Here is a 16624-nt window from a genome sequence, read left to right as displayed (position 1 = left end):
AGAAAAAGTAAAGAAGCCCAAAGTATCAGGGGGAAAAAAGCATTCTTTGGTTCTGGCCAGCATCAGAAAGAATTAGACAGAAAAAAAAGAAAAAGAAAATGTTGAGCCTTTTGATTCCATCCCCAGAAAAGTAGGTAGGTCAAGTAGCACCTCATGATTGCTCATGGGAACAGTGCTGGGGTAGAAGGGATTCTTGGAAGAAGTATAGTATCTCATTAAAGGAAAATTAGTCCCCCATTCTCATTAGAAAGGCTTAAGGTGAATCTATCTTTTTAGAGGTCATCTGTTGGCAATGTTTGAGCCACCCCAACTGGATTTTTAATTTCTATCTAAGCTAGAGATTTTATTCTCTTAACCAAAGTTTTTATTTAATGGACCTCACTGCTGTTGTAACACATCCTAACAAGGGCAGAGGTAGACACGCATCTGCCTCTTGAATACCATAGATTGAGTTATTTAATCTCTTATCCTTCACATTTCTTTCCAGAAAGCCTCCCTCTAGTCTGGGGAGAGGTGAAGTGGGATGTCTTCATTATTTCTTGTGATCATCTGTGGTACATTACAGCTAAATTCTTAAGACCTTAGACTTTTGAAAATTGGGGGATTCCATTTTTATAATTCTAAATAATTTACTTTTTTATGTTTTTTGTTTGTTTACTTATTTTACATCTGAGCACAGTTTCCCCTCCCTCCTCTCTTCCTATTCCCTTCTCCTACCTCCCTTCCAATCCTGCCCCCATCCACTCCTACTCAGAAAGGGTCAGGCCTCCCATGATTATCAATAAAGCATGGCATATCAAATTGCAGTAAGTAAGACTAAGTGTTTCCCTTGTATAAAGTCTGGGCAAGGCCACCCAGTATGATGAATAGATTCCCAAGAGCCAGCCAAAGCTTTAGCGATAGCCCATGCTCCCATTGTTAGGAGTCCCACAAGAAGTCCAGGCTACACAACTGTCACATATGTGTAGATGACCTAGGTTGGTCCCATGCAGGCTCCCTGGTTGTTGGTTCAGCCTCTGTGAGTTTCTATGAGCCCATGTTAGTTGTTTCTGTGGGTTTTCTTGTGATGTCCTTGACTCTTCTGGCTCCTACAATCCTTCCTCCCTCTCTTCAGCAGATTCTCCGAGCTTAGCCTAATATTTGGATATGGTTCTCTGCATCTGTTTCCATAAGTTACTGGATGAACAACTGGGATAGTTACCAATCTATGAGTACAGCAGAATATTGTTAGGCATCTCTGTTGACAATTGGCATAGTCACCAATCTATGAGTGTAGCAGAATATTGTTAGGCATCATTACACTGGCATTTATATCCAGTTGTATTGGGTTCTATTCTGAGACTCTGGGACTTCCAGCCTCTGGGTCCTGGCACTCCAGGAAATGTCAAGGGTGGGCTCACTCTTGAGGTATGGGTATGAGGCTGGACCAGTCATTGATTGGCCACTCCCAGAATCTCTCACCCTTACTCCCCCCTCCGCATACTGTAGACAGGACAAGCTGTAGGTCAAAGGTGGCTGGAATGGTGTCTCAATCCCTCCACTAGAAGTCTTCCCTGATCACAGGAAAGGGCCAGTTAATAATTTACTTTTTAAAATGTTTTTGTGCTGTACTGTCCCTCCACAAAAATGTACAAAAATCTGAGGAAAATATCTTGGCATGTATTTCCAACACCCACCCAGGTATTTGCTCTCCTTTAGTGTACTATACAAATGCCCTGCTGGGCCTTGCAGAAAATTTTCTAGTTGCCTCTGTCTTCTATGCAAATTACAAGAACAGGAGGGGACTTTACTTTCCTACAAAAGAGCTGATTTTTAATTTTCTGTTTATGACATTAGTGCCCCTCCCCCCCTTGGGAAGAAATATGGATGCCATGCCACACACTGAGTCATGTCATTAAACAGGCTCCACTTTGCCACACCTCCAGCTTGCTGTCTTTGGCGGCACAGCAAAATAATCATGTAATAAAACTATGTTCAATATTGTATGAGCTTCAGAAGCATATGATGAACCCTAAAGCGCTACTGATAGACTTCATGTCACATCACCACTGCAGAGCAGAGGATGAGCTGGCTTATAGGATGAGATCCAATTTGAACTGCTGCTTTTGAAAAGGGTTATGTGCAATGTTCAATAACAACAGTATTACAGTAATTGACTCTTCTATTGAGCACAGAGCAGATGTCAATGCTATGCTGCATCAGAATAGCATGTTAATGAGTCATTGACATTGTCTCAATCTTGTTCTAGAGGACAGGGCCTGGCTTTTCTACAAGAGCTTCATGAAACAGAAGGACTATGGATGCTGTGCCTATGAGGCATAAATCTCATGTGAGATTGACCTCAAGTCATTAATTAAGCTGGAATACTTTATCTTTTAGAACAGATGTATCCCAAAATTTCAACAAAACATTTATCTAATTAGAAAAAATATATTAAGACAGTTAGCATGTATAGAATTAAAATGTACTTTAAACATAATAACATCATAAAAAGAGTAAGTTTTAAGTGTCATGAAAAGTGAGTTATCTGAGTGCTCATATCTAGTTGGAGAAATTAAAGGTCTTCACAGAAGTCATCATCTAAGATGAGTCTTAACAGATGCCTAGGGGTTTGAATAGCAGATGTCATGAATGAAAGAAAAAATGTATTAAAATTCAAAAGACAGAGTACATGAGTAACATATAAAATATGAGATGCATCAGGAGTAAGCTTAGCACAGGAGATTAGAGTCTAGGACTTTTAAGAGTAGAAACTCATCAAAATATGTCTGGCATGAGATACTAATGGGCCCTAAATATTTAGACAAGAGGGTCTTCTAAAGTTACCAGCCAGTGAGAAGCTCCAGAAGCTGTGCTTAGTGACCTTCTGTAGCTTTCACCGGGTCATGAATAAGCTGTCATATGCAGATGTAACCAACCGTCTTATTAAATAAGAAACACAGAGCCAATTCAGAGAAGAAAGCCAAGAGGTCAGAACTAAGAGCCTTACCCTTCCTGCTTCAGCGATCCTGCTTCAGCCAAGAGAGCTCTTCGAAAAGGGGCCTACTTCCTGTGTGTATGTCTTTATATAGTCTAGCTGTTCTGCCTTCTCATTGGTTGTAAACCTAAACACGTGACTGCCTTGTCACTGCCTGTATGTACCACCCTCCAGGTCCTTAAAGGCGTGCACCACCACCGCCACGCACTTGCTATGGCTCTAAAACTCTGACCCCCAGGCAACTTTATTTATTAACATACAATTAAAATCACATTTCAGTACAAGTAAAATACCACCACATTTCCCCTTTTCTATTTTAATAAAAAGGAAAAAAAAGAAAAAGGTTATAACTAACAAAAGAAAAACTATATACAAAAGTACAATAACTATATACAATATACACAAATAATAAATGTCTAAACAATATCTAGAACATTTGTATTTGACAAATTCAGAGATAATAATTTCATTATCCTATTTTGTTAAGTCCAAAATGTATCTAATTCACTTTCTATCCTAATTAATCTTCAACTATAACTAACTAACCTTCAACTATAACTAACTAATCTTCAACTCCCTCAGAGACCCAAGAAGGAAATAATATTAGCTAACAAAAATAAAAACAGAAAGTGCATGCAAGCAACTTCCAAAAAATTTGTGAGTTGACAGAAACAGCCAGCTGCCTGAGGTTTCTCCACAATGCTGGGGCATCTTCTTCAGTCTATAGGCTTAGCATATCTGACAGACTCATTTGTGAAGTAGGATGTACACAGGGTCAACAGTTCAACCTCACATTGGGTGAGAGCAGTCCATATACCAGAAACACCTGAATTCCACTAGTGTCATGTCATGATTCAGGATTTTAAATTCTGGAAATTGTTGATGGTTTTTTAATTCAGCTGTCCATTCTTCTTGGCTGTGTACATATGGCTTCATCTCAGCATCCCATTCTTCTCCACATCCCTCTATCAAATGCCAGTCTACTATTGAGAGGCGTGAGCTTAGTTACTCTTCAAGAATAACTGTTTCAGCTGCTGTTCCATTGCACATCAGAAGCCATCAGCCCACTGCCTGTTCAGCTGCCTTTGAAGAAAAGGGCACTGTACCTTTTCCGAGTTGCGAAGGCCACGTCAGGGATGGTGCCATATTGTCCTGGCCTCAGAAGATGCCTTTTGATAAAGCCATAACCATGCTTGTTTAGGCAAGAATCAGTAGTCCTTTGTTTCATGTCCTGTCTGTCCATTTTGTCAGTTGATTCGAGGATACTTTGTTGTCCAGTGGCTAACTTTTGCCACAATGAAAGTTAACTCCATATGCAGTTTCTTCAATGCCCATATTTTCTCTGAAGTAGATTGGTACTGCCATGAGCCGACATGTCTCATAGTCATAACAAAAAAGAAAAATTTTCTAAGTTATTAAAACATTTTAAATGCCATATTCTGTAGTTCTCTGAAGGGTTTGAAGATGACCTATCTAAAATATATCTGCTCAATTTTTAAAACATATCTAATATGACTACAAGTTCTATTGTAATGTCTAACTACTAACTATCATTTCTTTATATCCTAATAGTTGGTAATAATAACATTCAAGGATCAGAAAATTGCATTGTTAAATGAACAATATAAGTACAATTAGAAATATACATATAGCATTTTCTAACAATATCAATTTCAATATACATAATTTGTATACAATATAAAACAATCCAATCCAATGTAAAGTATTTAAAACTAGTAATTGTCTTTTTCTTCTTCTGCTTGACCTGCAGTATGGCAAGAATGAGGCCTCTGCAAGTGGCACATTAAGCTGTGGTGGATTTAGCCTTTGCTAGTACAAAAAAAAAAAAAGAGGTTTCTGGGCTACACGCTGCTTTGATAGAACCATAGACCCACTATTTCTGAGAGTTATGGCTCCCAGAGCTGGCGGAAAACAGGCCACTGCCATGTTGGGAAGCTGAAGTGGGCGGAGCCAGCAGTCACAGCACCAATGCCCTTTCAGGCTTAGAAGGCTGCAGTTTAAAGCAATAGGCTCAAGCTAATATAAAAAAAATAAGCCACGTAAAGATGGCTACCACACAGAGAATCTGAATTATGTTCTCTTTGATATTTGTAACTGAAGAAAAACATTTGATTACAAAAGCTGTTGAGTTATGCCAAAATGTATATTTTAAAGGTACCTTGACTTCAAAATTTGGATGTAAGGATATGTTGCGTTGAAAAGGAGGCTCTGCTTTTGTTTCCACAGAAAGCCAGAGGCTATGAATTTGTTCCAGATTAAGATACATCAGGTTTGACCAGCCAAGACCACCTGAAAGGTCTCCAATGACACCATGGCCCAGATGATCCAACATCCAGAACCGTTTCAAGGCAACTGGCTCAGACGATACACCCTCATGGACTACTCCATAATCCTAAAATATTCTTTGTGTCCCCATAAGATACAGCGCCCCCCTCCAGCAGGAAGTAGTAAGGGAAACTACGCCCAAATTCCCAAATATACCAAGCTGACTTTGGGGATGTGTAAAGGTTAAAACCTTCCTTTTTAAGAAAAGTAAAGGGGAAGTGCTGTGGGATGGTCTGTATGTCAAATGTGTTGCTGATTGGTCAATAAATAAATCACTGATTGGCCAGTGGCCAGGCAGGAAGTATGGGTGGGACTAACAGAGAGGAGAATGGAGAGAACAGGAAGCTGGGTGAGGGAGACACTGCCAGCCGCCACCATGACAAGCTGCATGTGAAGATTCCCAGTAAGCCACGAGCCATGTGGCAAGATATAGATTTATAGAAATGGATTAATTTAGGATATAAGAACAGTTAGCAAGAAGCCTGTCACAGCCATACAGTTTGTAAACAATATAAGTCTCTGTGTTTACTTGGTTGGGTCTGAGTGGCTGTGGGACTGGCGGGTGAGAGAGATTTGTCCTGACTGTGGGCTAGGCAGGAAAACTCTAGCTACAGTCATATATAAACACAAACTCTTCTTTTTCTTCCATACCCCCATTTACTGGGGTATGTCTTTTAGGTAGGTTCCAGATATCAGTCCTTGCATTTGCCTCACCAGTGCCTGCTCCACACATACAAAATAGCATGTGCATGCACACACACAACTGCAGTCTCTTTCCAGGATGACTTACCTATGGATGTTTTGCTAATGCCTGTTTGTTCCCACCAAGAAAAATCACATAGAACCCAGTTTATGAGTTCAGCTAAGCATTTTCCAACTTTACAATGGCATGAAAATATTCCATAGAAACTTAACTTCACATTTTGAATTTGGATCTTTGTTGGGCTTCCATGTATGCAATGAAATACTCTGGTGATGCTAAGCAGGGACAGTGAGCCACAAATTCCAAAGTCTTTGAACACTGTGTAGACTGCTGCTACAATAAAGTTGATTGGGTGGCAAGAGTTCTTCGGACACAGATTTTCAATAAAGTGCATGAATCAGTCAATACTTTACTGTGAAACGGGCTCTGTGCTGGGTGGATTTTTCATCTATCAGTATCCTAACATTCCCAAAATAGGTCAGGTCCCAGCATAATATTTAATGTTAGGAACATTGCACCTTACAAAATTTTTCAATCTCAGTGAGTTTGGCAAGCAAGCACAGAGCCTCATCTGAAGCCAAAGAGGCCCTGTACAAAACACTTGTAGATAACATGGTGATAGTTCCTAGTTTCATCAAGAGCAAAATCCAGCATGATTCCCATCCCTTGGCTCCTTTTCTGATTTAGTCACAGATGTTTAGAGTAAGAACAGTGATGTGTACAGACTTTGGGGTGCTGTGGGATGGTCTGTATGTCAAGTGTGTTGCTGATTGGTCAGTAAATAAATCACTGATTGGCCATTGGCTAGGCAGGAAGTATAGGCGGGACAAGGAAAAGAATTCTGGGAAGTGGAAGGCTGAGAGAGAGACACTGCCAGCCGCCATCAGGACAAGGAAGATGTAAGGTACCAGTAAGCCATGAGCCATGTGGCAAAGTAAAGATTAATAGAAATGGGCTAAATATAAGAGTAAGAGTTAGACAATAACAGGCCTGAGCTAATGGCCAAGCAGTTTAAATAATGTAAGAGTCTGTGTGTTTATTTTATAAGTGGGCCCTGAGACTGGCGGGACTTGGTGGCGGGAGCTGGAGAGAAATTCTCCAGCTACAAATGGTGTCCAACGTGGTGGCAAGAGTTTCCACCTAAAAACTTAGAAAAAAAATTCTAAAACGGACCTAAAAACAGCTTCCTAATTGTCTCTCTCAAATAAGCGGCAGCTGCCGGTTTGAGCTACTGGCGGGTTCCTAGCGTGCGCTCTCGACCTGCAGTATGGTAGGAATGAGGCCTCTGCAAGTAGCACATTAAACTGTGTGGTGGATTTAGCCTTTGCTAGTACAAAACAAAAAAAAGAAGTTTCTGGGCTACACGCTACTTTGGTAAAAGTGTAGACCCAATATTTCTGAGAGTTACGGCTCCCAGAGCTGGCGGAAAGCGGACCACGCCATGTTGGGAAGCTGAAGTGGGCGGAGCCAGCAGCCACTGCCCCATTTCAGGCTTAGAAGGCTGCAGTTTAAAGCAATAGGCTCACGCTAATATAAAAAAATAAGCCACGTAAAGATGGCTACCACACAAAGAATCTGGATTATGTTCTCTTTGATATTCGTAATTGCAGAAAAACATTTGATTGTAAAAGCTGTTGAGTTATGCCAAAATGTATATTTTAAAGGTACCTTGACTTCAAAATATGGATATAAGGATATGTTGCTTTGGAAAGGAGTCTCTGCTTTTGTTTCCACAGAAAGCCAGAGACTATGGATTTATTCCAGATTAAGATACATCAGGTTTGACCAGCCAAGACCCCCTGAAAGGTCTCCAATGACACCATGGCCCAGATGACTCAACATCCAGAATGGTTCCAAGGCAACTGGCTCAGACAATACAGCCTCATGGACTACTCCATGATCCTAAAATTTTCTTCGTGTCCCCATAAGATACAGCGCCCCCCTCCAGCAGGAAGTAGTAAGAGAAGCTACGCCCAAATTCCCAAATATACCAAGCTGGCTTTAGAGATGGAATTGGCTCACTCCCCCTCTAAACCCAGACATATTGCTAAAAAAAAAATAATGGTTAAGAGATTCTTGTGTCCCAAATCAGAAGAGCCCTCTGGTGTGAGACAGAGAAAAACCAATATTTTTATTTAAAGCAGGTTGATTATAAATACAATCTCTTTCTAAAAAAAAAAGGGGGGATAGTTTAGATATGATAGGATGAAAGGGTAGATTAATGAACCTACTTTTAAAGAATAACAACTTGTTTAAAATGTTTTACATTGCTATAGATTTTAGTTTATTGATACAAATTTAAACTTAATTTTGTTATACTGTATATATATTTCTATTCTTGTTTGAGGTATTATGTTTATGTAACTCATTTAAAATTATAATGGATAATTAAAAAATAGATTAATAATTATTCATCTATGATAATATTTGTAGCCATGTTAGTTAAGTCTTCTAGGTATACATAGATATATTTCAGATAGATAGGTAGTCTTCAAACACTTCAAAGACCTACAGAATATGGCATTTAAAATGTTTTAAAAATTTAGACTTTTTGGACAGTGAGACGTGTCTGCTCCTGACAGCACCGATTTACTTCAGAGAGAAGGATGGGCATCGAAGACACTCCATATGGAGTTTATCTTCACCTTGACAAAAATAGCCATTTGGGCAAGAAACTGTTCTTGCCTGGACTGCTTGATCAACTGGACATGCAGGACCCATACAAAGGTGACCACTGAACTTTGCTTGACAAAATGGTCCTTCAGGTTCCTGCTTTGCAGAGAAAACTGCCAGACATTCTACAGGACACAGAGAAAAGTGAATAAGAGACTCTAGGCCTGTGGGCTGAAGACAGATGCCCCAACTTTACAAGAAAACTTTGGATGACTGTCCAGGCTCAGCTGTCTCTGTCTACCCTACAAGACTCCTAAAAGTTGCTTATATCCTTCTCCATTTCTCAGGTAGTAGTATATCCTTCTGAGGTCTTTGATGTGGTTAAAGACTAGATGCTTACAATTTTCCTTAGTTATAATAAAAGATAAGTTAGATATAAAACCTTAAACTTACAAATAGAAGATAGATAGGATCTCTTCTTTAATATTGTAACTGTAATTCTTGCTTGATAATTGTTTTGTTATATGTAATTTTACTATGTTAAAGTTAAAACCTTCCTTTTTAAGAAAAGAAAAGGGGAAGTGCTGTGGGATGGTCTGTATGTCAAGTGTGTTGCTGATTGGTCAGTAAATAAATCACTGATTGGCCATTGGCTAGGCAGGAAGTATAGGCGGGACAAGGAAAAGAATTCTGGGAAGTGGAAGGCTGAGAGAGAGACACTGCCAGCCGCCATCAGGACAAGGAAGATGTAAGGTACCAGTAAGCCATGAGCCATGTGGCAAAGTAAAGATTAATAGAAATGGGCTAAATATAAGAGTAAGAGCTAGACAATAACAGGCCTGAGCTAATGGCCAAGCAGTTTAAATAATGTAAGAGTCTGTGTGTTTATTTTATAAGTGGGCTCTGAGACTGGCGGGACTTGGTGGCGGGAGCTGGAGAGAAATTCTCCAGCTACATTGGGGTACAGATATGAGTCTTCAGGACAGCCCATAGGAGAGGGTGCAGGATCCAGGCTAGCTAAAAGAATTGAACATTGCCCTTATTCTCCTAGAAATGTGGAGAGGAGGCATGTAGCTGGGATTTAAGAACAGATAAAAAAAGACAGAAGAAATACACATCTTTTATCTGTAATTATTGAGTCAACATCAGCTGACTACTTTCCAAATACCTGGTTGTGTGAGGAACATAATTGTCAAATTGGTGACTCTCTCTCAGTTCACTTGCTGCCCAAACCGTTCCTCTTTCAGCATAAGTGCTTCTCTTATGCAAATCTTGACTTTATGTACACTGACAGACTGTATTTGAGTAAAGTGAAATATTTATTGACTGAGAGACCCACAGCCAAACATTTGGCTGAGCTCAAAGAATCCTGCTAAAGAGAGGGAGGAAGGATTGTAGGAGCCAGAGGGATCAAGGACAGCACAAGAAAACCCATAGAAACAACTAACATGGGCTCATAGAAACTCACAGAGGCTGAACCAACAACCAGGGAGCCTGCATGGGACCAACCTAGGTCATCTACATATATGTGACAGTTGTGTAGCTTGGACTTCTTGTGGGACTCCTAACAATGGGAGCAGGGGCTGTCCCTGACTCTGATGCCTGCTTTTGGTACCCATTCCTCTTACTGGATTGCCTCATCCAGTCTTAATAGAGAAGAGGAGCCAAGTCTCACTGCAGTTTGATATACCTTGGCTGGCTGATGTCCATGGAAGGCCCATCTGTATTTGAAGAGAAATAGTGGAAGAGAAGTGGATGGGGGAGGGGTGGAGTAAATGAATATTAGAAATAATTTGGGCCCAGTCCAAACATAAATATGGAGGTCAGTATTATATTTATAGTCAAACCAAAATTGAGATGATATTTTAGATTCTCTTCCTCACAGTAGAATTTGGTATTAAATCAGCCTTAGAGATATACAGACAAAAAATGCATTCAAGTGGAATGCTGATAGGCTTCTACAATACTTGTTAGATTCTGAGGCAGTTTTGGTTTTCTGTTGCCAAAGACTAAATTTCTTCTTCTGTTGTGAATTCTTTTCCTACTGTATGGACAGTCAGGCAGACTAGGAATTCTCAACACAGTGTTTGTCAAGGGTCCATGTTATGTTATGAATCTAGTCAATACCATTGAACTTCACATCATGTTGAGTGAGAGTACAAAATATTTCTAAATTTAATGCTCAAAAAACAGAAAATCAACTACCCTAGGAATAACAGAGATGGACATTTAATCACTCCCAAGTCAATATTTCTCTCAAGCATTTGCTAGATAAGTAAAAGATAATATCCAGCTTCTTGCTCAAGAGAGATATGGTCAAAAATTAAAAAGTCAGATGAAAAGATAGACATATCAGGGTACGTATTAATCAACTTGAACTTGTTCATGTTTGCCTTCAATATCCTGAAAGATTTGAATCAAAATATTGACAATTGTGTTTTTTTTAATTTTTATTTGGTTTGATGCATTATTAGTGTGTGTGTGTGTGTGTGTGTGTGTGTGTGTGTGTGTGTGTGTGTGTGATGGATGCATGTGTGTGTCACAGTGCACATAGTGTGGAAATCAGAGAACAATTCATTGAAGTTGGTTCTCTCCTAATTTTATTGGGTTTTAGGAATTGAACTCCCGTTTGTCAAGTTTAGACAGCAAGCACTTTACCAGCAGAACCACATCGACAGCCCCATTGCTTGTTTTGCCTCATGCTTAGTTACAACCCAAGTTATTTTTCATTTATAAACACTTCCATCTCAGGGTTCAATTCTTCTGAACAAGTAGAACCTCAGAAGGAAATGCCTGGAGGCTCCTTATTGGAGCTCCTGTCAGAATCTGGGTTAAACCTGCAGCCATGTTGTCACAACCATCACTTAGTTCAGAACAGCTCTGAGCAAACTTTATAATTTGAAGTTAAATAAAAGATTAGTGGAGAAACTCTCAGAGTTCAATTTTATATTTAACATGAAGTTTTTTATTGCTTTATCCCACTCAGAGCAGGTTTTCTGGGTTTTTGTGTAATTACTTAGAGTATCTAAAGTGACTCCCTTCTATATTTCTATAGACTTTAATGTATACTTTTTTCATATTTAGGGTCAAGAAACTCAATTGTGCTGATAGAAATTAAATTTAAGGACAACAAAGGTCAAGATTGAGAAAATGATCTACTGTATTGGGGTGGGGCCTAAATTACAGTAGTCTTAGAAGAAACAGATAAAGCAAGAAAGGCATCAAACAAAATCAGTGTGAAGACAGAGGTAGAGATGTATACTAAGAAACACTGAAAAATGGAAAAGTTAGATAAAAATATCCCATTGGGCCTTTGGATGGAGCTTGGCTGTACCAACTGCTTGAAATCGGGACTTTTGATATCCAGAACTGTTAAGAGTATATATATTTGCTCTTTTTTTGTAGTAGTTTGTTAAAGTAATGCTAGGAAACAACAAGTGAACTCCCAACCTGAAATATCTTGTATTTGAGAATCTGAGTCCAGATACTCAGTTCTCAACATCTCTCATAGCTGAGACATGGGACCAAAGTCAAGGAATACATGGGAAATCTACTTTCTATGGCTGTGTAACAGTGATTTCACACTCAGAGGATTAACATAAGGCAGGCATATGATGTCACTGTTAGGGTCTGAAATCTAGTTGGTGCTTACCTTGCTGCTATCCAGGGCTATCATAAGGATCCTGAAAAAGGATCGGCCATCATGCTATGTGCATTTAGGCAGCACCCACTTCTTAAGGATGTCTTTCCCCTAAAGATAGCTGTTATAATCTCAGGGAACATAATCATGCACACAAACTTGCATATATCCTGTGCTTTTCATCTCTCTAGTAAATCTGAATTCATGCTCTGTGAGGAAGGGATTATACATAGATGTAAATACAGGTGCAGAAGATTATGGATGACACTAGAGAATGTCCACATCATAACTGGACAGATGCACCCCTACATGGTGGCAGTGAACCAGAAAGGTGTAGAACCCATAAGGGAAGTCTTAGCTGCAGAGGCAAACATGGAAGCTGTGGGCAAAGCTTATCTGGAAGCTGAAGTACAGTGTTTCAGTTCATGGGTAGTGCTTAGTGGGCTCTAACTAAAGCAATGCTACAGCAAATTTAGGCTGAGCTTTTGGCTAAAACCCTTCCATATTATTTCTTATTTAATGCACTTCTTGGTTCAGGATTTGTGATGACTCTCCTAGCCACCTGAAGACTTTCCAACAAATAAATTATAATCTGTAATCAACTAGACTTGGCTTTCTATTGTACATAATCAAGAACCCTGACCGATACTTAGAAAACAAAAGTTGTTTTCTAGGATTCTAACCAGTGAGTGACACCTATCCTGTCTTCCATGTTATTGACAATAGAGGCAGGATTAAAATCATGCAAAAAATTAGCATATGGGACATAAAATATTTATTTTCCCTCCAGACATACCTCTGACTCCTTATTAGACTAAGGGCTCCAGCCACAGACTTCTACAGTATCTCTCCCTCAGACAATGATTATGTTCTAAGACTCTTTTTTTTAAAATAAAACAAAAATTCCCCCAACTACATGCAAACTAATCTATAATGTCCATGGATATCACCATGTACTACCTATCTATCTACTTATGGATCTATCTGTCTATATCTACCTACCTATCTATCTATCTATCTATTTATCTATCATCTATCACCTATATATCTATATATCTGTTACCTGTGTGTGTGTGTGTGTGTGTGTGTGTGTGTGTGTGTAGTTTCTTAAATACTTGCAAAGATAATAAGTGAATAAGACAGTGAGTGAAGACAGAGTGTCTCTGCTTTCTTACCCATGTCTATTTGTGTCAAAAGTGCTAGAGTTTATGTTCCCTTGCATCTTTTTGAAATTTTATCCTGAGTGTATTGGTTTCAAAATTCATTCACTGCTAAATGTGTCATTTTTGCCAGTTATGTGGTGTTAAAAAATTGAAATCCCCTAAATAATGTTCACAACTTGATGTAATTGACACTTTATGAGATGAGATTTTTTTGCCTGTGTGTGTATGAGAGAGAGAGAGAGACTATAGTGATTCACACAAGGTGCAGGTGCTAAGCATGTGCACATGCATGTGGAGGCCAGAACAGGACTTCCAGATATATTCCTATATTAGACCTTCCTACCCCCTTCCCTTGAGACAAGATCTCTCACTGCACAAAGAGCATGCTGTTTCAGCTAGAATCATCTCAGCAAACTCTCGGGATGTACCTACCAATATTTGGGTTACAGGCACAAGTATCCACATCTGGCTTTTTATGTAGGTGCTGAGGATTTGAACTCAGGTCCTCATGCTTGCAGAGTAAGACCTCTTGACCACTGAGCATCTCCTGAGCCTCTATAATGAAATTCTTTCTGAACATTTATAGTTAAATGATTCTGTTTTGTTGCTATATTTTTTATTTCATGTCTATATATTCTCTCTGCTTCCTTCATGTATTCTTTGTTGCTTCTAATGTGGACCACCAAGACACCCTATGTAGCACAGCCCATGTTAGTATTCTTTGTCTCAAATAAGCACTTTCTCTGTGTACAATTTCCAAATGCTACATATTCTTCATGATATCCCCAAAATATGATGTCTTCCTTAACTTTTACCTGTCCAATCCAAGATATAATATTATAATTTATGTCATGGTACATATATTGTATATTTTAAGTATAATATAAATTCCCAGAGTTGCTGATGACTGATTTATCTTCATGATTTATGCCTCTCTCTCTCTCTCTCTCTCTCTCTCTCTCTCTCTCTCTCTCTCTCTCTCTCTCTCTCTCTCACTCACACACACACACACACACACACAGAGATCTTACAATGAATAAAAATTGGATTGAAGATGACCTTATCTCATGATAATAATCATCTCCCAATAACAAATATCAGGTTCTCTTAATTTCTTCATGAAAGTAAACTCATACTCTCTATATATGTATGACTCTAAAGGATTGAGTATCCTAAATAATGTTACTCATTAAGACAATATAGAAAAATATTTAAATTAAAGCCTTGTCAAATTGATCATCTTCCTCAGTTGACAGTGTTACACGCCAGTATTTCTTATCTTATTCTACTTATCTTCCAGGAATACTTGGGCCTGAGAGGGACCATGAGGCCATCTTGCCTAATGATGTCCGTTATTCCAGAGCCTCTGTATTTAACTTCCTCTGTAAAACTCTGAGAGTCCCCTCTTCAGGCTAGCACAGTTACTTCTCCATTGTTCTGCCCTGGGGGATCCAGAAACAAGTGAAGAAGAGAGTTCTTTGCTGAATGAAAGGGACACATATCATGGACAAAGTATAAAACCACAAGCACAAGACACTGAAATGGGAATCATTTATTATAACATAAACTAATCTATTGCAACTCAGTGACTTCACTCTCTTTTTCATATAGAAAACCCAAATATGTGTAGTGATCCAGATTTCCCATCGTCTCTTTTCCTTGCTTACAGGTCTTACAGCATACTTGATTCTCTTCTTGTTTAGAATATCCACTATAATTTATGCACACATGAAAGGAACATAGAATCATTGATGGGCATCATTACCAATTGTAAGCTGCATATAGGCTTACTTAGTAAAAATATAGCGATAGAATAGGACAAATTTCTTTTGTAAAGAAGCAAAGGATTTACCTCATTTTAAATGTAGAGTGCTGTGAACAGAACACTTTAGCCTTAAAGTCCTATAGACACATACAGCTTTTTTTTGAGAATTATTCATAAAATAAAGCAAGATGATAAATGAACCTAATTTAAAAGTTTGGATTTAGGATATGATTATAAAGATAAATGATTCTATGTTGAAAATAAAAATTTAGATTTTTATTGAAAGAGAATGTTTATAAAGAAAATTTATATTAATATACAAACATATCATTATCCCTTTCCAAAGAAGTATATTGAATGTATCATATGTTATCTAAAATTTAAATGAATTATTTTCATGTTTTAGAAGACTTAAATTTTAAAAATGAGCAAGCTGCTTTGAAACACAAATTCAAGCAATAAAAGCCCACTTGGTTTTAAAATGACTTTTATATTAACAATCTGCTTTCTGATGGGACGAAAGCAATTTAATGTAATAACCATTTTCTTTTGAAGGTCACAGCAGGAATCTTATTCTAGAAAAAGTTGCTTGCTGTGATTCAGATCTTAAATGTTCCCAAAGGCCACGTCCTATAGCCTTAGTCACCAGTCAGTGTTGCTCTTGGGAGACTCTGCAACCTTGAAGAAGTAGGAATTAGTGCAAAGAAGTGATGTTTCCAGGGGTGTGCTCTTGGAGGTAGTATTACAAACTCAGCCCCTCCTCTCTTGGCTTTCAAGCTACCATGAAGTTGGTCAGTTTCTTTTACCACCTGTTTAACACAATGTCCACCTCACCACTGGTTCAAAGCAATACAGCTAACACCTGACCCTGAAAATGTGGCCAAAACAGAAGTTTCCTCTTTTTAAGCTGGTCTTCATCTTTTCTTTTTTTTTTCTTTTTTTAATTTTTATTTTTATTTTGCAATAAAATTCAGTTCTACATATCAGCCACAGATTCCCTTGTTCTCCCCCCTCTGGTCACCCTCACCTTCCCCCCAGCCCACCCCCCATTCCCACCTCCTCTAGGGCAAAGCCTCCCCCGCGGACTGAGATCAACCTGGTAGACTTAGTCCAGGCAGGTCCAGTCCCCTCCTCTCAGGCCGAGCCAAGCGATCCTATATAGGCCCCAGGTTTCAAACAGCCAACTCATGCAGTGAGCACAGGACCTAGTCCCACTGCCTGGATGCCTCCCAAACAGATCAAGCCAATCAACTGTCTCACCCATTCAGGGGGCCTGATCCAGTTGGTGACCCCTCAGCCATTGGTTCATAGTTCATGTGTTTCCATTCGTTTGGCTATTTGTCCCTGTGCTTTATCCAACCTTGGTCTCAACAATTCTCACTCATATAAACCCTCCTCATTCTTGCTAATTGGACTC

The sequence above is a fragment of the Peromyscus eremicus genome, chromosome 6 (assembly GCF_949786415.1).
Source record: "Peromyscus eremicus chromosome 6, PerEre_H2_v1, whole genome shotgun sequence".
NCBI classification, from domain to species: domain Eukaryota; kingdom Metazoa; phylum Chordata; class Mammalia; order Rodentia; family Cricetidae; genus Peromyscus; species Peromyscus eremicus.
The sequence above is the reverse complement of the archived record's forward strand: the minus strand, read 5'-3'. Positions refer to the sequence as shown.